We start from the raw sequence: 26,765 nt of genomic DNA, 5'->3' as shown, positions 1-26,765 counted from the left end.
AGTGTTAGTTTTTTTTAAGGGTGTATTGGGTGGGTTTTATTTTTAGGTTAGGGTTTGGGCCGCAAAAGAGCTAACTGCCCTTTTAAGGGCAATGCCCATCCAAATGCCCTTTTCAGGGCAATGGGGAGCTTAGGTTTTTTTAGATAGTATTTTATTTGAGGGGTTGGTTGTGTGGGTGGTGGGTTTTACTGTTGGGGGGTTGTTTGTATTTTTTTTACAGGTAAAATAGCTGATTACTTTGGGGCAATGCCCCGCAAAAGGCCCTTTTAAGGGCTATTGGTAGTTTAGTTTAGGCTAGGGATTTTTTTATTTTGGGGGGGCTTTTTTATTTTGATAGGGCTATTAGATTAGGTGTAATTAGTTTAAAGATCTGTAATTTGTTTTTTATTTTCTGTAATTTAGTGGGGGTTTCTTGTACTTTAGATAATTATTTAATTGTATTTAATTGTATTTAATTTAGGGAATTAATTTAATTATATTGTAGTGTTAGGTGTTATTGTAACTTAGGTTAGGTTTTATTTTACAGGTTCATTTGTATTTATTTTAGCTAGGTAGTTTATTAAATAGTTAATAACTATTTAGTAACTATTCTACCTAGTTAAAATACTGTAAATACAAACTTGCCTGTAAAATAAAAATAAACCCTAAACTAGATACAATGTAATTATTAGTTATAATATATATGTAGCTAGCTTAGGGTTTATTTTATAGGTAAGTATTTAGTTTTAAATAAGAATAATTTAGTTAATTATAGTAATTTTTTTTAGATTTATTTAAATTATGTTTAAGTTAGGGGGGTTAGGGTTAGGGTTAGAATGTTTATTATTGGGGCGGCAGAGTAGGGGTTAATAAGTGTAGGTAGGTTGCGTTGACATTTGGGGGCGGCAGATTAGGGGTTAATAAATATAATGTAGGTGTCGGTGATGTTGGGGGCAGCAGATTAGGGGTTCATAAGTATAATGTAGGTGGCGGCGGTGTCCGGAGCGGCAGATTAGGGGTTAATAATATAATGCAGGTGTCGGCGATGTAGGGGGCGGCAGATTAGGGGTTAATAAGTGTAAGATTAGGGGTGTTTAGACTCGGGGTTCATGTTAGGGTGTTAGGAAAGACATAAATTTTATTTCCCCATAGGAATCAATGGGGCTGCGTTAGGAGCTAAACGCTGCTTTTTTGCAGGTGTTAGACTTTTTTTCAGCCGGCTCTCCCAGTTAATTCCTATTGGTAAATTGTGCACAAGCACGTTACACCAGCTCACCGCTAACTTAAGCAGCTCTGGTATTGGAGTGCGGTAATGACCAAAATTTTGCTCAGCGCTCACTTCTTGTCTTTTAACAACGTGTTTGTAAAAACCCGTAATACGAGCGCTGTCTGTAAGTGAGCGGTGAGCATAAACTGCTCATTAGCACCGCATAGCCTCTAACGCAAAACTCATAATTTAGCCAATAGTAAGAGAGTTTAGGTCATCTTTTAATTGGCTCAAATAGAGTGCTCATAATTTCAGGATTTCCCATCTGAGACGCTTTCCAGAAGGGGTGAAATGGCGCCTTTTTGTACCCAGTTGATTAAGGCAGGTATCAAGTCTAGTCTGATTTATCCAGCTAAGACTGTGTGAATGGAACATAAAAACATTAAATAACCCAGAGGAGGCTAAAGAATATTGTAATAGAAATAAGATTGTGATTAATTAATATAGTATTGTTATGCTAATCCCCTGTCTGGAAAGAAAAGATATAAAGATGGGGCAATTATATGGAAGATTTCAGATATATGTATCGGCCGATATTGTGTGGAGTATATGGTTTTACGGTTGTTGTTTTTTTTCCCTCTCCCCACTGGGAAGATTTATAAGGAACGATTAAAAATAAGTTAAAGGTGTTATCATGGAACGTGGGTGACATAACCTCCCCGGTAAAAAGGAAGAATATTGTAAGACAGCTTAAAGTACACCAGACAGATATTGTTTTTCTACTGGAATTACACCTGAGGGAAGCCAAAATGGCAATGCTTAAATTTGGTTTGGTCGGGAAAGTTATTGCCACCCCTTGTAACAAAAGGAAAGGTGTGGTAGATTTTCTCTTTCATAAAATTCTGGATTTTAAATTGTTTTCTCAGGATCTAGACCCACTAGATAGATGCAATTATTCAAATAGAGTTTAAAGGGACAGTCAACACCAGAATTTTTATTGTTTTAAAAGATAGATAATCCCTTTATTACCCATTCCCCAGTTTTGCATAACCAACACAGTTATATTAATATACTTTTAACCTCTGTGATTATCTTGTATCTAAGCCTCTGCAAACTGCCCCTTTATTTCAGTTCTTTGACAGATTTGCAGTTTAGCCAATCAGTGCCTGCTCCCAGATAACTTCACGTGCACGAGCACAGTGTTATCTATATGAAATACGTGAACTAACACCCTCTAGTGGTGAAAAACTGTTAAAATGCATTCTGAAAAGAGGTGGCCTTCAAGGTCTAAGGAATTAGCATATGAACCTCCTAGGTTAAGCTTTAACTAAGAATACCAAGAGAACAAAGCAAAATTGGTGATAAAAGTAAATTGGAAAATTGTTTAAAATTACATGCTCTATCTGAATCATGACATTTTATTTTGGCCTAGACTGTCCCTTTAATCGTGTATGTTGAACTTTATGCAATGTATATTTTGGGACAAGCTCCACGTTAAACTAATACAATATTTAAAACTGAATTTAATTGTTGCTAGAGATTGGAATATGACTATAGAGTCAGACCTTGATAGAACAAGCAAAAAACAGATGGAAAGGTATACTAGAGAAACTAAAATTCTTAGAGATGTTTGTAATAAACTAGAGTTAATAGATGTTTGGTGTTTTCATCACCCGACTCCAGATTTTTTTATATGCGAATCAAAAACCCATAAATCATTCTCGTGAATTGACATATTTTTAATTTCAGAGGCCTAATGTGTGTTGGAAGATGAAACTTCTATTTTTGATATATTAATCTTTGATCATTCAGTAATCTCACTACAATTTAACTCCTGTGCAGATCACATGAGAGGGATTATTCATTTTTATTTTCACAGATTTTTAATGCGGATCATTCGTTTTAAGAACTGGTTAAATGAGAAGTGAAGGAATTATCAAAAATATAATAGAACATATTTGCATAAACCAGAGATTTATTGGGAAGTCACAAAAGCTTACTTTAGAGGCAAAATTAAAGCTTATTTAGTTAAGTAGAAAAGGACACATAAGGCAAGGGGATTTCAACCAGCTAACTCTCACTTAGATTACAAGTTTTGCACTATAAAGGGTGCAAAACGAACGCAACAAAAGTTGTGTTATTTCACCCTCCATAGCGCTGCCATTACAAGTTTCAGAAAGCTCCATACCGCACAAAAGCCAAGGGCTAAGAATACATGCTCGTGCACGCTTTCCCTATAGACATCAATGGGGAGAGAGTGTTAGAAAAAAACGTAAAACCTAAAGTACGGAATTGCGATTGCCGTAACGCAACCCCATTGATGTCTATGGGGGGAAAAAGTAATGTTTAAACCTAACACCCTAACATAAACCCTACGTCTAAACACCCCTAATCTGCCGCACCCGAAATTGTCGACACGAAATAAAGTTATTAACCCCTAAACTGCTGCTCCCGACATCGTCGCCACTAATAAAAGTTATTAACCCCTATTCTGCCACTCCCCGACATCGCTGCCACTATAATAAAGCTATTAACCCCTATTCCGCCGCTCCCCGACATCGCTGCCACTAATAAAAGTTATTAACACCTATTCCACCACTCCCCGAGATCGTCACCACTATAATAAAGCTATCAACCCCTTTTCCGCCACTCCCCGACATCGTCCGCACTATAATAAAGCTATTAACCCCTATTCCGCCGCTACCCAACATCGCCACCACTAATAAGTTATTAGCCCCTTAACCTTTGGCCTCCCATATCCCCGCCACTAAATAAACCTATTAACCCCTAAACAGCCTGCCCCCACATTGAAAAAAACTAAATTAAACTATTAACCCCTAAACCTAACAACCCCCTAACTTTATATTAAATTACAATATCCCTATCTTAAAATAAATAAAAACTTACCTGTAAAAATTAATAAAAACTAAGTTTAAACTAACAATTAACCTAACATGACTATTATACTTAAATTAAAATAACTACCAATTAAATAAATTAAATTACACATTAAAAAAAAACTAACACTACTAAAAAAAAATAAGTCTAAAATTACAAAAAAAAAAAAAATACTAAATTACAAAAAATAACAAACACTAAATTATGAAAAATAACAAACGAAATCATCAAAAATAAAAACAATTACACCTAATCTAATAGCCCTATAAAAATAAAAAAGCCCCCCCAATATAAAAACACCCCCTAGTCTACAATATGCTACAAATAGCCCTTAAAATTGCCTTTTGTAGGGCATTGCCCTAAACAAATCAGCTCTAAAAAAATACAAAGACCCCCAACAGTAAAATCCACCACCCAACCAACCCCCCAAAATAAAAAACCCAACTCTAACAAAAACCTATGGGCATTGTCCTTAAAAGTGCATTCAGCTCTTTTACATTGCCCTAAAAAGGACATTTAGCTCTTTTACCTAAAGCCCAAACCCTAATCTAAAAAAAAAAAACCAAAAAGTTAAAAAAAATCTAACACTAACCCTCGACGACCCACTTACAGTTTTTTGAAGTCCGGACATCCATCCTCATCCAGGCGGCAAGAAGTCTTCATCCAGGGGGCAAGAAGTCTTCATCCAGGTGGCATCTTCTATCTTCATCCAGGCGGCATCTTCTATCTTCATCCCAGCAGCGTCTTCTATCTTAATCCCTATTCCACCGCTACCCGACATCGCCACCACTAATAAGTTATTAACCCCTTAACCTTTGGCCTCCCACATCCCTGCCACTAAATAAACCTATTAACCCCTAAACAGCCTGCCCCCACATTGCAAAAATCTAAATTAAACTATTAACCCCTAAACCTAACAACCCCCTAACTTTATATTAAAATTACAATATCCCTATCTTAAAATAAATAAAAACTTACCTGTAAAAATTAATAAAACCTAAATTTAAACTAACAATTAACCTAACATGACTGTTATACTTAAATTAAAATAACTACCAATTAAATAAACTAAATTACACATTAAAAAAAAACTAACACTACTAAAAAAAATTAAGTCTAAAATTACAAAAAATTAAAAATACTAAATTACAAAAAATAACAAACACTAAATTATGAAAAATAGCAAACTAAATTATCAAAAATAAAAACAATTACACCTAATCTAATAGCCCTAAAGAAATCAGCTCTTTTCCCTGTAAAAAAAAATACAAAGACCCCCAACAGTAAAACCCACCACCCAACCAATCCCCCCAAAATAAAAAAAACAACTCTAACAAAAACCTATGGGCATTGTCCTTAAAAGGGCATTCAGATCTTTTACATTGCCTTAAAAAAGGACATTTAGCTCTTTTACCTAAAGCCCAAACCCTAATTTAAAAAAAAAAAAAAAGTTAAAAAAAATCTAACACTAACCCTTGACAATCCACTTACAGTTTTTTGAAGTCCGGACATCCATCCTCATCCAGGCGGCAAGAAGTCTTCATCCAGGGGGCGAGAAGTCTTCATCCAGGTGGCATCTTCTATCTTTATCCAGGCGGTATCTTCATCCCGGCGGAGTCTTCTATCTTCATCCCGGTGGTGTGCAGCAGATCCATCCTTGAAGACATCAGGCGCGGAGCATCCTCTTCATACGGTCACCGTCGTACACTGGATCTGCAGGAGCCTTTTCAAAATGTGATCCCTTGCATTCCTATTGGCTGATTTGATTCTTGAAATTCAAATCAGCCAATAAGATGAGAGCTACTGAAATCATATTGGCTGTTCAAAACAGCCAACAGGATGAGAGCTACTTAAATTCTATTGGCTATTCAATCCGCAACGGATGTCTTCAAGGATGGGAGGTCTTTGTATTTTTTTTTACAGGTAAAAGAGCTGATTTAAAGGGCTTAAGGGATATTGGTAGTTTATTGTAGGCTAGGGGGTGTTTTTATTTGGGGGGGCTTTTTTATTTTTATAGGGCTATTAGATTAGGTGAAATTGTTTTTATTTTTGATCATTTTGTTTGTTATTTTTTGTAATTTAGTATTTTTTATTTTTTGTAATTTTAGACTTAATTTTTCTTTAGTAGTGTTTAGTTTTTTTTAATGTGTAATTAAGTTTATTTAATTGGTAGTTATTTTAATTTTAGCATAATAGTTATGTTAGGTTAATTGTTAGTTTAAACTTAGGTTTTTTTAATTTCACAGGTAAGTTTTTATTTATTTTAAGATAGGGATATTGTAATTTTAATATAAAGTTAGGGGGTTGTTAGGTTTTAAGGGTTAATAGTTTAATTTAGTTTTTTGAGATGTGGGGGGCTGACGGTTTAGGGGTTAATAGGTTTATTTAGTGGCGGTGATGTAGGAGGCCAAAGGTTTAGAGGTTAATAACTTTTATTAGTGGTGGTGATGTCGGGGAGTGGTGGAATAGGGGTTAATAGCTTTATTACAGTGGTGGCGGTGGTGGGGAGCAATAGGGTTTAATAACTTTATTATAGTTATTATAGTGGCAGAAAGTTTAATAGTGTTTGCTATGCATGAGGGTGTCGGTTTAAGGGTTAATAGGTAGTTTATGAGTGTTAGTGTACTTTGTAACTCTTTAGTTATGAGTTTTGTGAAACATTTTTGTTGCGCAAAACTCATAACTACTGCTTTCAGATAGCGGAATGGATTGTGTTGTATAGGCTCTAACGTAAGCTTTTTAGCCTCACCGCACAACCTGTAATACCGGCGCTATGGAAATCCCATGCAAAAATGTAATTTTTTGAGTTCAGGATTGACGTTGCATTACAGGCTAAAATGCTTGCGGTATAGCTATACCGACAAGACTCGTAATGGCTACGTTACTGTATTCACGCTGAAATGGCCATTTTTTCAGTGTTAAAACCGTAACGCACAACTCGTAATCTAGCTGCAAGTTAGGAACTGTTAAAGGTTATATATTTATAATCCTGATAATGTATTGTGGGAAAATATAGCACAGCTAAGATTGAGAGAGATGTGTTTTTAAGACAAAAATAGGCCCAAGAAGATATGAAAGCCAAAGTTCATTATCAAGGTCATTATGGGAAATCCTTCAAGTATTTAGCTGGATTCATTTGTAGTAGAAAGAAAAATAATTTAATCTTGGCTCTAAGGGAGGATAAAAAGAGAATCACGTGGGGGCGGAGCCTACAGCTGTCGCGGAAGGTCATGTTTGAGAGGAGCTCCTGATCCTCACTAGGTTTTAAAGAATTATTTTCCACATAATCGGATTTTGTACAGCAAAGTTTTTAGCTACATTCTCTTGGGAAGCCCTGGGAGAGTTTGTGAACCTATCTCGCAAAGATGATCCCTCCTATGATCTTCAGCTAAGCGACGAGGAGATGGACCACATGGCAGTGAGGCCTGTGTCGTGCTTCTGTTCACCTACGCTGCTAGGGCTGCTGCACATTCCCCCCCAGGATTTGAATGATCCTGGGTTATAAGTAGTGAAAAGTGCTGTTCTACATTTTCTTTTAATATAAACAGAGAAACATCGCAACACTCTAAACAACTTCAGCACTGTACATGAACTGGGACCCTAATGGTGGCTTTAACGTTGAGGCTGTCTTGCAGACTACACTATCACTGCAGGAGACTGAGTCTGATGCTGGGCATAATGGCGGCCGTTGAAACATGGGAACAATCGGTTCTGAACTCACTAACGCAACATCTCAACCAGATAGAAAGTGAACTCATGTCAGTGCTTCAGCTAACAACAGTACACTCTGCAAATACCACTGAGATAGGCACAGAACGATCCCGGATATCGGACTGTCCACGCTATAATTCTGTAGTGCAGGCAGAGACATATGATTGCACCTCCCAACAAACTCCAACTTCTCTCCAGGAAGACACTGACTTGGAGGAAATCAAAGTAGATGGCCATATAGTTCTGCAGCCACTGGATGATCTCTATTATCAAAAGTCAGCACATTCTATAGCAGAATTTACCACACCGGACTCCCTAGCAAACAGGGCTATGAGGACAATGCAGGACTATTTTCAAGACAAGCAGCTAGGCTTAACGGTCTGTAACATTCCGGATGGTCTCACATTAGGGAGAAGATGGAGAGGTCCCAACGCTGCTTTTTAACGTCCGCTGGTATTACGAGTCTTGCAGGTACAGGTGTACCGCTCACTTTTTTGGCCAGACTCGGAAATACCGCAAATCCACTTACGTCAATTGCGTATCCTATTTTTTCAATGGGACTTGCATAGCGGCGGGTATTACGAGTCTGACAAAAAGTGAGTGGTACACCCTCTCCTGTCAAGACTGGTACCGCATTTTAAAGTCAGTAGTTAAGAGTTTTACACTACAACGCCATAGCATAAAACTCTTAACTAAAGTGCTAAAAAGTACACAAACACCCATAAACTACCTATTAACCCCTAAACCGAAGCCTTCCCACATTGCAAACACTAAAAGAAAAATTTTAACCCCTAATCTGCCGAAGCGGACATCGCTGCCACTATAATAAACATATTAACCCCTAAACTGCCGCACTCCCGCCTCGCAAACGTTAGTTAAATATTATTAACCCCTAATCTGCCGTCCCTAACATCGCCGACACCTACCTACATTTATTAACCCCTAATTTGCCGCCCCCAACGTTGCTGCCACTATATTAAATTAAATATAAACCTAAGTCTAACCCTAACACCCCCTAACTTAAATATAATTAAAAGAAATCTAAATAAAATTACTACAATTAACTAAATTATTTTTATTTAAAACTAAATACTTACCTATAAAATAAATCCTAAGCTAACTACAATATAACTAATAGTTACATTGTAGCTAGCTTAGGGTTTATTTTTATTTTACAGGCAACTTTGTATTTATTTTAACTAGGTACAATAGTTATTAAATAGTTATTAACTATTTAATAACTACCTAGTTAAAATAAAGACAAATTTACCTGTAAAATAAAACCTAACCTGAGTTACACTAACACCTAACACTACACTATAATTAAATTAATTACCTAAATGAAATTAAATTATCTAAAGTACGAAAAAAAAACACTAAATTACAAAAAATAATAAAATAATTGCAAGATTTTTAAACTAATTACACCTACTCTAATCCCCCTAACAAATAAAAAGCCCCCCAAAATAAAAAAAAAGCCCTACCCGACACTAAATTACAAATAGCCCTTAAAAGGGCCTTTCGCTGGATATTGCCCCAAAGTAATCAGCTCTTTTACCTGAAAAAAAATTACAATTCCCCCCCAACATTAAAACCAACCACCCACACAACCAACCCTACTCTAAAACCCACCCAATCCCCCCTTAAAAAAACTAACACTAATCCCCTGAAGATCACCTTACCGGGAGACGTCTTCACCCAACCGGGCCAAAGTCCTCAACAAAGCCGGGAGAAGTCTTCATCCAACCGAGCAGAAGTAGTCCTCCAGACGGGCAGAAGTCTTCATCCAGACGGCATCTTCTATCTTCATCCATCCGGAACGGGTCCATCTTCAAGACATCCAACGCGGAGCATCCTCTTCTTTCCACGGCTACGACTGAATGAAGGTTCCTTTAAATTACGTCATCCAAGATGGCGTCCCTTCAATTCCGATTGGCTGATAGAATTCTATCAGCCAATCGGAATTAAGGTAGAAAAAATCCTATTGGCTGATGCAATCAGTCAATAGTATTGAAGTTCAATCCTATTGGCTGATCCAATCAGCCAATAGGATTGTGCTGGCATTCTATTGGCTGTTCTAATCAGCCAATAGAATGCCAGCTCAATCCTATTGGCTGATTGCATCAGCCAATAGGATTTTTTCTACCTTAATTCCTATTGTACCTAGTTAAAATAAATAAAAAGCTACCTGTAAAATAAAAATAAACCCTAAGCTAGCTACAATGTAACTATTAGTTATATTGTAGCTAGCTTAGGGTTTATTTTATAGGTAAGTATTTAGTTTTAAATAGGAATAATTTAGTTAATTGTAGTAATTTTATTTAGATTTATTTTAATTATATTTAAGTAGGGGGGGTTAGGATTAGACTTAGGTTTAGGGGTTAATAACTTTAATATAGTGGCGGCGACGTTGGGGGCGGCAGATTAGGGGTTAATAAATATAATGTAGGTGTCGGCGATGTTGGGGGCAGCAGATTAGGGGTTCATAAGTATAATGTAGGTGGCGGCGGTGTCCGGAGCGGCAGATTAGGGGTTAATAGTTATAATGTAGGTGTTGGCGATGTCGGGGCGGCAGATTAGGGGTTAATAAGTGTAAGATTAGGAGTGTTTAGGGTGTTAGGTGTAGACATAAATGTATTTCCCCATAGGAATCAATGGGGCTGCGTTAGGAGCTGAACGCTGCTTTTTTGCAGGTGTTAGGTTTTTTTTCAGCCGGCTTTTCCCCGTTGATCCCTATGGGAAAATCGTGCATGAGCACGTTTAACCCAGCTCACCGCTAACGTAAGCAGCGCTGGTATTGAGGTGAAATGTGGATTTTGCTCTACGCTCACTTTTTTGCGGTTAACGCCGGGTTTGTAAAAACCCATAATACCAGCGCTGTCTGTAAGTGAGCGGTGAGCATAAACTGCTCGTTAGCACCGCACAGCTTCTAACGCAAAACTCGTAATCTAGGTAATAGAAAAGTAATATATTAAGATGAGTATAAACCGAGTTGCAATGGCTACGTCCTCAGGCTCGCCGGAAACAGCAGTTAAGAACCAGCGGTCTTAAGACCGCTGCTCCTTAACTGGTCCGCTGCCTCCAAGCGGCAGACAGCTAACAACCCAATCAGATATGATCGAGATCATTGACACCCCCTGCTAGCAGCCGATTGGGCGCAAATCTGCAGGGGGTGGCATTGCACATGCTGTTGGCATTCAGCGACGCTGAGCGGATCATGTCGGACAGACCTATGATAAATTGGCCCCATAATGCTTATTACACCCCAGCACATATTAAAGGTTGAGAGACTGGTTTCTCAGGTAAATGTTATAAATATGCATTTCCAGTGGCGGGCATCTTGTATTGTATGTGGAGCTGTCCTAAGATGGCTAGAATTTGGAATAGGCATTGGTTAAATACGAGGGACATATAAAAGGCTTTATGGATTTAGAATTCACAGTGGGAGGTAGGTTAATTTTGAGCCAGTTAGGATATATATACAGTATATATATATACAGGTAGCCCTCAGTTTATGTCGGGGTTAGGTTCCAGAAGGAATGGTTGTAAATCAAAAACCGTTGTAAATTGAAACTCAGTTTATAATGCAAGTCAATGGGAAGTGAGGGAGTTAGGTTCCAGGCCCCTTTCAAAATTGTCATAAGTAACACCTAATACATTATTTTTAAAACATTGAAATGAAGACTTTAAATGCTTAACAGCATTATAAACCTAATAAAATAATCACGCAAAACAGAATATATCATTAAACTAATTTAAATGAACAAAAACATTTGCTAAACAGCATTATAAACCTAATAAAATAATCACACAACACAGACTTTACTTGTATTTTTCTGCAAACAATTCTTTCTATGCATTCCAATCTGGACTGATTTATTGACAGGCAGATATTGTTCCTATGTAAGCTGCTCGATAGCTCAGGTCTAGTTATACTGATTAATTTTAGCTTGCTTGGCTTGCATATCTTTGCTGCAACACAAGCAGACAGCTCCACCTACTGGCTATTTCAATCATTGCACTGCTTCTCAATGCTTTTCAATAGCAGTCACATGACTGAAAAAAAGGTTGTTATTCTGAAACGGTGCAAATTGAACCGTTGTAAACCGAGGGCCACCTGTATATATATATATATATATATATATATATATATATATATAATTCTTTCTTTTTTTCTGTTTTATTGCTGAATGTATGGGTGTAACTCTACGAGATTGCACTATAAAAGAAGGATTTTAGAGAGACAATTTATGTCAAGTTTAAGTTATTTTTTATAGATTTATTTTGTTATGTTCAATTACTTTATTAATATTAGAAAAGTCCAACACTATGGTACATTTATAGATCTGCTGGTATTTCTTTTTTTCCCAGCTGTCCGGAAGATATCTAATATATTATCTCATTTGTACGTATCTTTGTGAGAATGCAGGTTGCTATAAGTGACTGTTTTTTTTATTTTCCTTTTAAGCTTGTTCACCCTTCGTGGTGCATCAATGATACATTGTGTATTATTGTATCCCTTGTTAGTTATAAATAAATATTAAGAAAGAACTTTCTATTCTGTGCCATCAGACAGTCTTCAACCTTATAACAGACTCTCCAAAGAAATGGAATTGCAACTGTTACCTTTATGAAGCAATAAATGGATTTTCTCTTCAGCATGATCCACAGAGGCCAACAATGCCACATATATTATGTCAGACCAAGCCTGTAAGTGGATAAATAACAAAAACTATATGTGGAGTTGTCCGAAGATTTCCAGATTTTAGGTAATGGTTGAATATTGGTTAAAATAAATATGCAAACCTAACGTGACTTTATCATGGATAACAGTACTGTTACTACTGAGGGACAAAGAGGCAGATAATCATTCTAAATTTGTTAACACTGTACTATTATTGGCCAGGAAACTTAAATTGTCACTGTGGCTATCTGTGACACCCCCAACGATTAAAGCTTTGAAGAATCAGATTTATAAACAATTGAGAATAGAAAAGGTGTATGTGGAAGAGGATATCCCTACCCACATTAAAAAAATCCTCAAATGGCAGATATTTATATGCATGTTACCTACCCCACTGCAAGACCATATAGCAGCATGTTTCTCTTCCTTTGAGTTTATATTAGAGGAGCAATTACGTGGAAAGTGGGGTTTTCTGACTGAAACTAGAAAGAGGGGGAAGGGCATGCAATTATTTAGTAACTGTTCATTAGTCTTACCGTGGAAGGTTTCCTTCGATGGGTACTACCTGCCTGGCACATTAAAGCACTTTTAATTGGTTTGATTGATATTTAATTTTTTGAATGTTGTATTCATATTAGAATGCTTTATAACAAAAAAAGTTGTTTAAATAAATATCAATGATAGCATAACACTCAGGCCCATTTATCAAGCTCCGTACGGAGCTTGAAGGGCCGTGTTTCTGGCGAGAGTTCAGACTCGCCAGAAACACAACTTATGAAGCAGCGGTCTAAAGACCGCTGCTTCATAACCCTGTCCGCTTGCTCTGAGCAGGCGGACAGGAATCGCCGGAAATCAACCCGATCGAATACGATCGGGTTGATTGACAGCTCCCTGCTGGCGGCCGATTGGCCGCGAGTCAGCACTGGGCGGCGTTGCACCAGCAGCTCTTGTGAGCTGCTGGTGCAATGTTAAATGCGTAGAGCGTATTGCTCTCCGCATTTAGCGAGGTCTTGCGGACCTGATCTGCAGTGTCGGATCAGGTCCGCAAGCCCTTGATAAATGGGCCCCTGTATCCTATTTATATAAGGTGTATTTTCAAGAGCATCACATGGTGATCATACAATGTCATTGTCTGTTGTATCTCTGTTTTACTATTGTTTTAAGCGTCTTTTATAAATAATTAGGTTAAAAAAGTGACAAAAACAGAATGAGGTATCCCAGAGACTCAGACACAAGCCAAGTGGCAAGTTGTAAATTACTATCCATACACAGCCCAAACTGTCAATATTATGAGGAGTTCAAAATTCTGTTAAAATCAACCTTTATCGTACAAAAAGTTAAAAAGCACTTAAAATTAGGGATGGGCAAATGTGTAAATTTTCGAATTTCGAATGTAGAACGAATGTTATTACCGAAATTCAAATTCTAAATCCGAATGTCGATAAGAACGAATATTCTTAAAAATTCGAAAATCGAATGTTATTTACAGTTTTCAAATGTCACTTTTGAATTCGAATGTTTATAATTATATCGAATGTTCACATTCGAAATTTCGAATTTAACATTCTATTTAACAAATACTATTCAGAAGTTCAATAGTTCATGTGGTAGGGCTGGAATCTAGTAAATTGATACATAAATAGATACAAATATATCATTTTGAATGTTTCCATATAGAATATTGCATAATTCGAATATTACATTTAAAGAAAGCATTAGAAATACTATTACAAACATATAAATTCGAATTTTTCAAATTCGAATATAAATTCGAATTTTTCGAATTCGAATATTGCATAATTCGAATATTACATTTAAAGAAAAAGCATTAGAAATACTATTACAATCTAAATTCTAATTTTTCGAATTCGAATACACGTATTGCATAATTCGAATATTACATTTAAAGAAAAAGCATTAGAAATACTATTACAATCTAAATTCGAATTTTTCGAAAAGAATATTTTCGAATGTAATCGTAAAATTCGAAACCGAACATTTGAAAATCGAATGTTAGAATGTTATGTAAACACTGACCCCCATTGTGTCAGCTGACATATTTCACTTTTGCTTTATCAAAGATGGCATCTACAACCTTATGCAGTTTAAAAAAAACACCTAATTAGAGAGAAACTTACCATCTCTCCTCTAACTGTTTTTATTCTAATAAAAAAAAATCTTGAACTGCTGCAACTATTTATCGCTCCTACTTGTGCATTGACTGCGCTCGACTGTGGCATTTTGCGCCCGTTGGGTACCGCGTGTATTACAAGTGGAAAGTAAAAAAAAGCCGAAGTTAGAATACTACGACCAAGTTAACGTATTCCCTTATAGACTTTAATGGCACATGAACACCCAGCATATGGCGCAAACCCAATCACGTTTAACCAAGTGCACTAACCCGACCGACATGAATGAATATTTCACATTCCAATATTTTTCACATAGAAGAATATGTGCTATTCATTCATAAATAAACATTTATATATATATATATATTTGGAGTAGGGTTTCTGAGCTCAGCGCACATAGAAGGGAGAAAAACAAAAAACAAAAACAAATTATGGTACAGTATGTCAGTACTAGGCAAATATGAAGAAAGTGAGATAAGAGTTGCTCACCTTTTTAAACCTCAAACATGTGAGGTACGTTAGATGCGTGGAGGGGATATAATCCCCATCTGTGGTAAAGATGTTCCTTGACTGATGTGCAGTACTTTCCAGCAGGAAAAACTTGATGTCCCTGGAGTTGATATGTGCTTGTCTTTCAAATAATCTTCTCCTCTCTGGAGTAAGGTAGAGAAACTTTTTTTCTTGTTGTTTTTGTCTTTTTTTCTTTTTCCTTTTTTCTTTCTTTATTCTTGAAAAGCTTCTCCTCTATGGGGTATGGTATAAACTTTATGTATGTCAAACCGGTATGTGCCCAGTTAACACACAGAGAGACCAGTGGTGGGTGATCTCTGCAATACTTGTATGTTGAGTGTTGAAATGATGTTTACAGGGACACAAAGTGAAATATAAATAAAAACACTTTTATTTTGATGTCCAATAAAATAATATAATAAACTGCTGTCCTCTTGAAAGTTCAGATACAACAAAGTATAAGGAATATCAGATGAATAAAATCCGGAAGTGGGTGTATTATCAGTGCTGTTGCAAACACAGCTGACTGATATAGTTGATAATATGGTGAAGAAACTGTAACAAATGGTGCTGTAGGCTGCTGGAGAAACAGCTAAACGTTCAATCCTGGTAGTTATTTGAGATGTTAAAACGCTCTATGTATCCGGATGGTTGTGGATCCTCAAGCCTGTCAGTGACAGGGTCCGTTGGTGAAGAATAACGCTCGGTCTCGCCGGACCAGAAGTGACGTCAAAAGTGGGCGTGTCCTTACGCGTTTCGTGAACTACGTTCACTTCATCAGAGGGTATGCCCACATAGCACTGGGAAGCGCTTATACGGCGTGTCAGTGCTCCTTATTGGCTCAGATTCATATTGTATTTAGTAATAGTAATTAGCTGTGATGTTAATGATTTTAGCTTTAGCAGATTGCTTGTGCATTATGCTTTTACTCCATAATTAAAAAACGGACTTGATACCTTGTTTGCAGATGTATGATTAATACAAAAAAACAATCAATAAAAATGAGATTGCTTGTGAGTAACGATCTTTACCTATGTGTTTATAGGGCGAACAAAGAGAAGCCTAAAGAGACGAGTGCTTGAACACATAAACAACATTAAAGATGCCGATTCAGAATACGGTATCGGCAAACATTTTGAAGCCTACCACAATAAGATTAGCGATGAGTTTACAGTAAGAGCAATTGAGCAAATTCCAGCCTCTAAAGGGAAGGAAAGACTTTTACAGCTCAGAAAAAGAGAAACTTACTGGATTCATCGTTTAAATTCATTACAACCAACAGGTCTCAATAAAGATATAGACTTGGCCGCATTTCTGTAAAAATATTTCTTCAAAAATTCTTTAAAATCCTTAAAAATCAATAAGGTCATTATTTCACACACTTTTGCGACTCACGAGCATTAATATAGATTAATAATACATATATGTACATGTCACTCACATCTATTTCCAATGAGCAAGCATTTTAAATAACCTTTATAAACATTTTTCATGTTTATCCTTCATTTGCCAATTAAACACATAGGTAAATCCATGTTGAATTTCCCAGTTATATAGGTTTCACTATCCATATGAAACTTTCCCTCCATTACATAACAAAGATAATTACCCTTATTCCTTAATCTAATAGATTTAGTGTTGCTCTAAATTTTGGTTAAACACATAGGAAAAATTTTAGGAATTACAATTTCTAGGCTTTTACCAGCCTATTTATTCCCTGAGATGTGTTTAAAGCAAGTTCATAGTCTGTGCAAACAGCAAACAGATATATATATCTATCTATATATACATATTTCTTTTAGAACCTAGGTTAACATTATTTGTACAAAAATATAAACACATAGGTAAATCCACAGTCAATGTAGGCTAAATAATCGCAGTGTTTTTGTACATTGCCTTTCAACATTTATAAGCACAAAGTAATTACCCCTTTGGTAATTCCCATGTATCTCTTATCTGGTATAAACACATAGGTAAAGATCGTTACTCACAAGCAATCTCATTTTTATTGATTGTTTTTTTGTATTAATCATACATCTGCAAACAAGGTATCAAGTCCGTTTTTTAATTATGGAGTAAAAGCATAATGCACAAGCAATCTGCTAAAGCTAAAATCATTAACATCACAGCTAATTACTATTACTAAATACAATATGAATCTGAGCCAATAAGGAGCACTGACACGCCGTATAAGCGCTTCCCAGTGCTATGTGGGCATACCCTCTGATGAAGTGAACGTAGTTCACGAAACGCGTAAGGACACGCCCACTTTTGACGTCACTTCTGGTCCGGCGAGACCGAGCGTTATTCTTCACCAACGGACCCTGTCACTGACAGGCTTGAGGATCCACAACCATCCGGATACATAGAGCGTTTTAACATCTCAAATAACTACCAGGATTGAACGTTTAGCTGTTTCTCCAGCAGCCTACAGCACCATTTGTTACAGTTTCTTCACCATATTATCAACTATATCAGTCAGCTGTGTTTGCAACAGCACTGATAATACACCCACTTCCGGATTTTATTCATCTGATATTCCTTATACTTTGTTGTATCTGAACTTTCAAGAGGACAGCAATTTATTATATTATTTTATTGGACATCAAAATAAAAGTGTTTTTATTTATATTTCACTTTGTGTCCCTGTAAACATCATTTCAACACTCAACATACAAGTATTGCAGAGATCACCCACCACTGGTCTCTCTGTGTGTTAACTGGGCACATACCGGTTTGACATACATAAAGTTTATACCATACCCCATAGAGGAGAAGCTTTTCAAGAATAAAGAAAGAAAAAAGGAAAAAGAAAAAAAGACAAAAACAGCAAGAAAAAAAGTTTCTCTACCTTACTCCAGAGAGGAGAAGATTATTTGAAAGACAAGCACATATCAACTCCAGGGACATCAAGTTTTTCCTGCTGGAAAGTACTGCACATCAGTCAAGGAACATCTTTACCACAGATAGGGATTATATCCCCTCCACGCATCTAACGTATCTCACATGTTTGAGGTTTTAAAAGGTGAGCAACTCTTATCTCACTTTCTTCATATTTGCCTAGTACTGACATACTGCACCATAATTTGTTTTTGTTTTTTGTTTTTCTCCCTTCTATGTGCGCTGAGCTCTGAAACCCTAATCCAAATCTTCTATTTTCACATTCCAATTGATGATAGTGGAATATTCAGAAACAAGCTGCCATTGAAATATATCAGCAGAAGTGATACAGCAAAATAAACATTTGCCACATACACAGCGCATATTAAGAAACTCTCAAGCACTATCCCATATATATATATATATATATATATATATATATATATATATATATATATATACACCCGTGATAAACCCCTTTTGGTTGAGCACAATAATTAGTGCGCCAGTCGTAATCTGGACCATATTCAGCTGTGTAAATAAAAATCTAATAAGGTCTATGCTTATCACCTGATACATAGGTTATTAGGTGGATTTGAATCAGATGGTCAATTAATAATTCAAATTGTAATTGGATAAAGATGTCTGGCACACACTTTAAATTAACTAACTGGATTACAATTTACAAACACGGATGCAGGAATGGAAGAAAGTGCTGATCATGTTCTTTTTTCTCTTATAAATCATAAAAAAGACCTCCCAGTCATTCTGGATCTTGTGGGCTTGTGATGGGTTGGAAGGTTTGTGTGCTTTGCCATTTATAGCTCCCCTGGCCAGGACAAATATCCTGTTTACTGCATTGCTCTGCACACAACATGCCCAGATTATTCCCAGACCTGCCCATATTACACCCCAGTTTCATTCACAAAATGTCTGTGGCTATATCCCTCTCATAGTGCCCGCTGTCCACAAAATATAGGTAGATCAAAGCCCACAAGTCTCATCGCCTCACTTTACCGGAAAAAGCATCCGGGAAATGTTGGGTGATTTGTATCTGAGCAGCTGCAATGACCATATTGTTTTAAGAAGCCAGGCCTAGTGGCTATACATTGTAGCCAATTTCTTGAAGATGGGGGGCATATATAGTAGCTTTTGACTAGTCTATCATCAAGATTAGGGGTCCTTCTTGCTGTTATTTGTGGATATGGGCCTAGAAGTTTTGCCAGCTTCGGGTCTGTTAATTGCTAATACCAATACACTATTGAAATCTTGCCATCCTGCATTATAGTGTGTAATAAATCTCATTGTTTTAGCAGTACCTTTGCTTGAAATGTTTTTTTTTTTTACAAAGTAAAACCATTTTGGCTCGTCTACAATAGCCCCTTTGTTTGAAATGTACAGCTAAATCCTTAGATTCGGGCACAAAGATGCTTTCAAGTAAGCAATTTCTACATGTTCTAAGAAATTGGCCAACTTTTATCCTTTTAATTCATGATTTGGGATTGTAACTGTCTTCTCTCAAAAGCTGTTTGTAGATGTAGATTTATAAAAATCTGTATCTATTTCTTATATCTAAGCTCTCCCTAATTCCATTCTCTTTTGGACATCACTTATTTTCCTTAAAACTCTAAGTACCCTACCCATTCTAAGCCCTAAACGCACCACTACACTATTGTTGGAATGGTAACCCATGTAACACTATCCCTAACACTAAGATAAACTATCTATTTTCTTTCTTTTTTAAATAAAAAGTTGGGAAGGGAGGAATAAGGGAAGGGAGCAGAAGGTGAGATACGTGAAATGGGTGGGTTGGAGATGGATGATTAGCTAAATAAAATCATTTTAAAAATAATTAAATAAAAATAAAACAAGGGAGTAAGGGGGGGACAAATTAATAAAATACAATATATATAAATTGTGTATGTGTGTTTTTATTGACTAAAAGGACATGTGGTATATGTATAAACCTATACCCTACTGTAAGTTGTTAATCAAAAATGGTTACAAAATAAATTACTTAAAGGGACAGTCTAGGCCAAAATAAACTTTCATGATTCAGATAGGGCATGTAATTTTAAACAATTTTCCAATTTACTTTTATCACCAATTTTGCTTTGTTCTCTTGGTATTCTTAATTGAAAGCTTAACCTAAGAGGTTCATATGCTAATTTCTTAGACCTTGAAGGCCTCCTCTTTTCAGAATGCATTTTAACAGTTTTTCACCACTAGAGGGTGTTAGTTCATGTATTTCATATAGATAACACTGTGCTCGTGCACGTGAAGTTATCTAGGAGCAGGCACTGATTGGCTAAACTGCAAGTCTGTCAAAAGAACTGAAATAAAGAGGCAGTTTGCAGAGGCTTAGATACAAGATAATCACAGAGGTTAAAAGTATATTAATGTAACTGTGTTGGTTTTGCAAAACTGGGGAATGAGTAATAAAGGGATTATCTATCTTTTAAAACAATAAAAATTCTGGTGTAGACTGTCCCTTTAAGCACTGAGACATTGTAGGAACATCAAGTAATAGTGATAAATGTCTTCATAATGTTCCCATAGAAACAATAATAAACTTTGATTGAGTCGATTTCATTTGCATAGAGAAATTAGCCAGATACAACGCATAGTGCCAATATTGTTGGCATGGTAATCCCTGTAAACAAAACAAAGGCGATACAGCCAATTATATTCCATGCCTATGTACTTTTATTGGAGGAAGGATGTAAAAATTATATGAAATTCAAATTTCAGTATTCATAAACAAAAATGTGATTGGAAAATAGAATTGTATTGTCTATGGCTTCTTTCAAGTTCCAACAACAGAAGTTGCAACAGAGACCATATATGGCATATCTCATCTAAAAATCAACAGTAAGAAATAAAATAGGAAATTTAAAACAGAAGAATTTCCTTACAAAAATAATACTGAATTGTGTCTTTAAAAGTTTGTGGAACTTTGTTTCCTCTATAGAATATCCTTGATTTTGTCTCCTAGCCCTGCAAAGCCGAAAATATTTACCCTAATTTATGACAGTTGATATGAGTTCCACCATATGATGCAATGAGAAAGGTTTAGCCAGAGTTGCTTAAACTTTGACAAGGAGAAATATTTTATGGACACTTTTGAAAAGCAAGTCAATTTCTCACAGATATTTGCATTTAAACAAGCCAAAACTACTTTATTTTGACATGTACATTTTTGTTTTTGACTCGCAAAAACTCAGTTTGGTGCACACTCAGTTTTAATTTTCAGACATATCACTCTGGGTTCAATAAATATTGATGTGCAGATTTGTAACTGAGATGCCTGGCTTCAGCTCCAGAATTTTTTTTTTAAATATATTTTTTTCATGCAGAGCAGGGATTTGTAGATCCCATTTCTGTGGGCTTACTATAAATTGTTTTTAAATGCCAGCTAATTATACATGGCTTGTGTAAAGCCATAAAAATTAGATTTCTTGTTTTTTGTACATTTCTGTGAGAGCTGTTAATTTTGATTAAATTGTTATGATGGGGGTTGGGATTAAATTGAGAATTTCTATTAGGTGATCATTTAAAACAGGTACATTTTAAACCTGTTTTTTTTTTTTTTTAAACTATTATGTTTCCGTAGTTTATAAGAAATTTTTTTTACTAACATTTGTTAATCCTTTACGAAAAAGTAAAATTTATATTAAAGGGACAGTCAAGTCCAAAAAAAACTTTCATATTTCAAATAGGGCATGTAATTTTAAACAACTTTCCAATTTACTTTTATCAACAATTTTGCTTTGTTCTTTTGGTATTCTTAGTTGAAAGCTAGACCTAGGAAGGCTCATATGATAATTTCTAAGCCCTTGAAGTCCGCCTCTAATGACATGCTTTGTATTTGCTTTTCACAGCAGGGGAGAGCTAGTTCAGGTAAACCCTATAGATAACATTGTGAGCACGCCCGTGGATTGTGGCAGACACTGCACTAATTGGCTAAAATGAAAGTCAATAGATAATAAATAAAATGTCATGTGATCAGGGGTTTGTCAGAAGAGGCTTAGATACAAGTTAATCACAGAGGTAAAAGGTGTATTATTATAACTGTGTTGGTTTTGCAAAACTGGGGAATGGGTAAGAAAGGGATTATCTTTTAAAACAACAAAAATTCTGGTGTTGACTGTCCCTTTAAGGAGTATTTTCACTTTTCATTATTTTGTAAAAATACTATTACAGATACAAAACCCTTTATCCAAACTGTTTGGGACCGGAAAAAAGAAATTGGATTTCGGAAAAGTTTGGCTTTTGGAATATTTGTCTATTTGCATTTGTAAAATGGGGTATAAACAACAATTTTTACATGTCATAATACAGCTTATAAACAACCTGTCTCATAGATAATACAACTTATACATGTCTCATAGATAATACAGCTTATACATGCGACCTCTCTCATAGATAATGCAGCTTATACATGTAACCTGTCTTATAGATAATATAGCTTATACATGTCTCATAGATAATACAGCTTATACATGCAACCTGCCTCAAAGATAATACAGCTTATACTTATACATGCAACCTGTCTCATAGATAATACAGCTTATACATGCAACCTGTCTCATAGATAACACAGCTTATACATGCAACCTGCCTCATAGATAATACAACTTATACATGTCTCATAGATAATACAGCTTATACATGCAACCTGTCTCATAGATAATACAGTTTATACATGTCTCATAGATAATACAGCTTATACATGCAACCTGTCTCATAGATAATACAGATTATACATGCAACCTGCATGTATTTATATAAAAAAAAAATATGAACAGTTAGTTGTAAAGGAGGGTAAAGATTTGTTTAAAAACAAAATGGTTAACAAGCGCACAGCTTTAAAAGTAAAAATCCCAAAAAACATACAATTATGATATCTGTGTTTTTGTCTGACAGTAATACGTTAGTTATAGATAATTATGTTGGATTTCTTCACACAAACAGAGACTCCCACATTGCTTGCAGCATCTTTCCTTATCGTCAGCAAGACCCAAAAAACGCCCTATCCACCTACACACTCCAGATGGTAAGTCCATCCTAAGTTCATGAAACTTGTTGCCAAAGAGATATCAAATAGAAAACTCTGATTTAAATTTTGATATTATTACTTTGCTTCTCTTATTTTCATTTGTATGTAAAGTAGATTAATGATGTTGAGTTGCTAGCATTGATTTGTATTCATACAGTGACATCTGCTGTTTGATTTATTCATAGATTAGCTGGTATTAGTTTTTATACATTAATCATTTCTCCGCTTAACCAGGAGTTTTAATAATCACATTAGCTCTACAGACATGTAGTACGATATATCAGTAAACGGTAACAGTGACCCAGTAACAGATAACATCAATAGAACAGCTAATATTGTGTGTGTTCTATTTCTACAGCAGTAAATATATTTTTAACCTTTAGGAGGTAAGTTAATATGCAACAACAGAGGGAACTGTGTTTTGCTGACAAGTCCTATTTTAGAGTGAATTTGGCTGATTGCGCCTTTAGAAGATATTGATTTAAGAAGACTCACAAGTTAATAGTATGGGAAGGTTGTACAGTGTATGTAGTTTAAAACACACATTTGGAACCCATCTAGAAAGATATATATATGCTGATTGGTCCTTACACTCCATGGATTCATTTGATTGGCAAGTAAGCGAAAAGAATATACCAATCAGCAGCTGCCAATGTCATCATGGAGTAACATTAAAGGGATATAGCACAGTCTGTTTGATTGTTATAATAAAAGCAGCACTAAACTTTATACTTAATAAAAATCATTGCAAGATGTACTGTTTATCATTTTAAAATAATTTTACCTTTAACATCTTTTTTTTTTAACTTAATTTCTGCAAAGTCCATTACTTACCTACAAGGGTTGGGGACTCTACAGAAGAACATATATAGCTTGATTTCATAAATATTCTAGAGCAGCATGAGCTGATTTTCTCTAGCACTCACTGAACAATAAAAAAAATGAAATACTCCACACTGCTAAGTTTAAGCTCAGAAGCTGGAGGATATTGGTTTTTTCATGTTTTCTAGGCTTGGTCAGCCTCCTCAATGCTAATACAGTATTATTTCCATGTCGATATTCACTGAACAATAACAAGAATCCAGTTTCTTGCCCATGCTTAGAAGAGGACACAATGCAACTTAAGTTCTCAGCATGTCAGGTCCCTTATATCACTATCGAATTTCTAAGAGCGCATTTTGCAAAAAAAAAACAAGTGTTTTTAACACAATCTGTTTCTTTTTATGTTTTCCTTGATATACCATATATTTTTTACCAAAGGAGCATTGTTTCATATGAATTTATATACTCAGTAATTTTTATAAAGTTTTTAGTAAGTTTATAATTAACATTTGTTTTAATGCCCACTAAATTTGTGAATGAGCATTCTAATGATTGTATTTCATTTAAAGGACCAGTCAACACATTAGATTTGCATAATCAACAAATGCAAGATAACAAGACAATGCAATAGCACTTAGTCTGAACTTCAAATGAGTAGTAGATTTTTTTATAACAAATTTCAAAGTTATGTATATTTCCACTCCCCTTGTACCATGTGATAGCAATCAGCCAATCACAAATGCATATACGTATAGTCTGTGAATTCTTGCACATGCTCAGTAGGATCTGGTGACTCAAAAATTGTAAATATAAAAGAATGTACACATTTTTTTTAATGGAAGTAAATTGGAAAGTTGTTTAAAATTACATGCTGTATCTGAATCATGAAAATTTAATTTAACCTGAGTGTCCCTTTAAGTTCAAGTTCTGTAAAGGTGTGATTAGAGCTATATTTTAATATTTTATTAACCTCTTCAGTCTGTTACTGGCATCACACACCTCTGTGCTATAGTTTTGCACTCATTGCATTTGCACATCAATTTGTAATATTATTTTCTGTACCCACACAGCACACCAAAAACCTTTACAAAATAACCATATTAAAGTCCAAGGCCTTGATTACAATCTATCAGCAATTTACTCCCGAAAATAACTTTTTGCTTTCTGAATTGGTTGCCATGTTCCTTTAAATGATCACAATGCTATTTTGTTTTGTTTATTAAAAGCCCAAAGCCGCAAATGAGTTTTCAACAAAAAACTCCCGAAAAAGACTTTTTTGTTTTTTAAATACATACAAACAAGCCTAAATCCTGCATTTAACCAATACAATATAGAGTACAGCATTTTCAAAATCCATAAGTACAGCTGACAGATGGGAAAATTTGTACACCATATTTGAAGTGGTGCTCTTGGTTGGGGAAAAAACAAACATATGTCAACCTTTCAAAAGTACTTTTCTTCATCTACTCATCTACCAAGATCATTAATGTACAATTTTGAATTCACAGAATTATTTTTGTTTGCACATTTACAAATATGATTCTTTAAAAAGTGATCTCTTGGGGGGCGGAGCCGGCAAGCAAACATCACGGCCGCATAGTTTTCTACTCCTGATGAATGAGTCCTTATTAAGGCAAATAACACATGCCAGTGGACCTTAGTACAGACCCAAACACCGAAATTTACCACGTGAAAATCGGGTGAATCGAACGATACCAGCATAGGAAGGATTGGACCTGACAGACACTTTCAATGGTCTCGAGCAGGTCGCTTGTCTAGCTGTGCAATCTCTCCCCAGCCATTACTTACCTGCGAGTGACTACTACGCTAGAACGGAGGGCTCTGTCTTTTTACATATAGTGAGCCGCTTTACCTCCTACTGCCTAACGTTCTGCAGGGGAATCATCCTAGACTCAAATGGCGACGGCCTAATAAGAGTAACACGGAGGTAACAGCTCCCAAGGGCCTAAGCAGAGACCCCGCGACCGCATAACAGGAGTAATGAGGACATGCTAATCTTTATTTTGACACCTTCATGAGACTTGACAGACCAGAGATCACAACCGCTCATAAGACACACATAACTAGCGCATACTGCTCCATAAATAACTTATCCTGAACCGAGGCTGAGTAGCACATAACTTGCTGTCCCCTGCTCTAAACTATATGCAACAAATACCTGGAAGCTTTGAAGGAGACCCTGTGTTCGGATCCTGCACGGAGAAATAAAAAGTAATTACATTGCACTAGGGAAAAATGGAGACAGAGATTAAAGCAGCTCTCAAAGCCTTGGAGGCTTCCATGGACCGCTATTTCAATGACCTAATACACCAAATGTCCCTCTTATGAAGCAGGGTATCCATTTCACACAGCTATGATATTTCCCAACTCATGGACTGCCCTACATTACCCACGGATAAGGGACAAGCCGAAGATTGGAGAGGCAGTTCTGCGGAGGCAGAAGATGTTCATTTTACTGCTGCCTCAGATGTCTTCATTGGTATCCTGGACCTTGCTGTGATGCGGCCGATCGTAGTGAGGCTGGAGACTAAGAATGTGATGCAGAGCGTCGCAACTCCTTTTTCCATGCAGCAGATGTTCCTAGAGTACAGGGAGACCGGCAGCCCGAACCTTTTACCGGAGTTTTTAGTTACTCGGATCCCACTGGCTGACAAGTCGGTACCAGGAGCTAAAAAGAGGTCACCCACTGTACTGTCTCGAAATATCTTTGTATCTCTAACCACAGATTCAAGATGTTGTTAGCCTCAAATGACTGCGGGCTTCTACAGCCCTACCTTTTTCAACATGGGACTTGAGTTATGTTGTTCTATCCTCAGATTTGCTAGTTACAGGAATTGGATAAAGAACTCAGCTACTCCCATG

Source organism: Bombina bombina, chromosome 3 (genome assembly GCF_027579735.1).
Source record: "Bombina bombina isolate aBomBom1 chromosome 3, aBomBom1.pri, whole genome shotgun sequence".
NCBI lineage: Eukaryota > Metazoa > Chordata > Amphibia > Anura > Bombinatoridae > Bombina > Bombina bombina.
Note: the sequence above shows the minus strand (reverse complement) of the source record.